Raw genomic sequence first — 2,500 nt, forward strand, 5'->3', positions numbered from 1 at the left:
TAGTATTTTATATTAGTATATACAGATATTTTCGATTTATTTTTAGATATATTATTAGATATATGTATATATATAGAGATAGATATATATAGAGAGATATATTTAGTTTATATATATATATATATATTGCATTTATATTTATACTTTATAGAGAGATTTATATAGATATTGATATATAGATATATTAATATATATGTATTATTAAGAGATATATATATATATGATTATAATATTTTTATAATTATATATGTATATATAGATATATATTATATATATATATATGTGATATATATATATATATATCATCTAACTAGAACTCACAACAGTTTTTTATGTGATAATAGAGCTATGTTTGATTTAGTTTGAGAGAGTTTATAAAGTTTGGGTGTTTTTTTTGTTAGATATTTTTTGTTAGAGATAGGAGACATATGATTGTAGAGTAAGTTAGATGAGAGATATTGATAGTGAGATAGTTCAGTGGGTTGTGGTGTTTGATATTTATATTGTTGTTGAGAGAGAATATTTATGATATTTACTGATATTGAGATATGTGAGTTTTTAGAGAGATTGTGATGTTTTTTTAGTGTAAGGTGACTATTGTCATTGAGTTTGTGTGTTTGATAGTTTGAGTTTTTGATAGTTTTATTGAGTGTTATATGTATTTGAGATTTTTGATATATTGTTAGAATTTAGGGAGAGGGAAGTCTTTGGAGACTCGATCTCCTAGTAAGTCATGTTGTACAGGAGTGGTGTGTTGTGTGTGTTTTGTTTGAGTGTGGTGAGAGTGTGTGATTGTTTGTGTGTGGGGTGGGGGTGGGGGGGGGGGGTGTGGGGGGGGTGGATTGTGGGGGGGGTATCTAGTGAGTGGGTGGTGGTGAGGAGTGTTTGTGAGTGTGTGTAAGTGTTATTTGAGTGTGTGAGAGTATCTCACCTCTATCACTTGACTCTCTCTCTCTCTAACACACACACCACAATCTCACACAACACAACACTCACAATCACACACACACTACACACTCAAATGATATATTTAGGTTTATAGATATATAGTTATAGTATATAGAGAGATTTGTTTTTTATGTAGATATGTTTTTTAGGGAGTGGTGGGGTGGGGTGTGAGTGTTTTTTTGTTTATTTCATGATGATATATATTTATTTAGATTTTGTTAGTTATATATTTTGAGTGTGATTGTTATATATATTGATTATGTAGTTAGGTTGATATGGATTTAGGTTTTTGTGGGTGGGGGTGTGGATATTTAGTTATTTGGAGAGAGAGTAGATTTATATATTCATATATATAGATAGAGATATTGATAGTTAGTGGTTTATATATTATATAGTTGTATAGTTGTATGTTTATTCTTTCTTTCTTATCCATTATATAGAGTTGAGATTTTTAGATTTAGATTGTTATATAGTGAGATACATATTATTTATCTATACATATATATATATATTTTTATAGATATATATATATATATATTTAGATAGATAGATATTCAGAGTAATTATATGGTTTATTGATAGATAATATTTAGATATATATGGTTAGATATTTTATATATTTATTTGATATAGATTTAGATATTTATATATTAGTGTTTTTTTGTTGGTGGGTATGTAGATGTACGGGTTTAGTGAGATTTTTATTACAGTGTGTTTTTTTGTGATAGATATATATTTTATTATATTGATGTTTGATGGATAGTTTGACATATATATTTATATTTAGATATTTGTTATTTAGTTATATAATATATTAGTGTTATTTAGATTATAGATAATTTGATTTACATACAGATTAGATGTTAGTTATTATTATATATATACGATTCTGTATATAGATATATATATATATATATATATTATATAACTATATATTATTCTATTTAAATATATAATTAAATATAAAGTGATATTTATATATATAATATATATATATTTGTATATATCTATATATATACACAGACACACACACATATATATATATATATATATATCTATATATATATTATATATATATATCTATTATAGATGTCTATATCTATATATATCTATATAAATATATATATATCTACATATATATATATATATATATATAAATCTATATCTATATTATATAACCTTCTGTATATTCTATATATATATTTATATAAATTCTATATAAACTAAAAAAATATACCTAACTCAATAACTATATATATATATATATATCTCTCTCTTTACCTATTATATCCCTCTCTCTCTATATCTATTCTTCACTATTCTCTCTATCCTCTAACTCAACTACAAAACTCAAACTCAAACTAATAAAAATAAACTGTCTGATCATACACCAAATCAAAAAAAAATAAAATAATAACCCCCCCCCAAAAAATATACCCTCCACCCCCCCACGCCCCACCCTACATTAATATATATATATATATAGTATATATATATATATATATTATATTTATATATCTTTCTATCTATATGTGTGTGTGTGTGTGTGTGT

This window comes from Penaeus japonicus, unplaced genomic scaffold (assembly GCF_977035675.1).
Source record: "Penaeus japonicus unplaced genomic scaffold, GWHDUDI00000001_assembly GWHDUDI00000017, whole genome shotgun sequence".
NCBI lineage: Eukaryota > Metazoa > Arthropoda > Malacostraca > Decapoda > Penaeidae > Penaeus > Penaeus japonicus.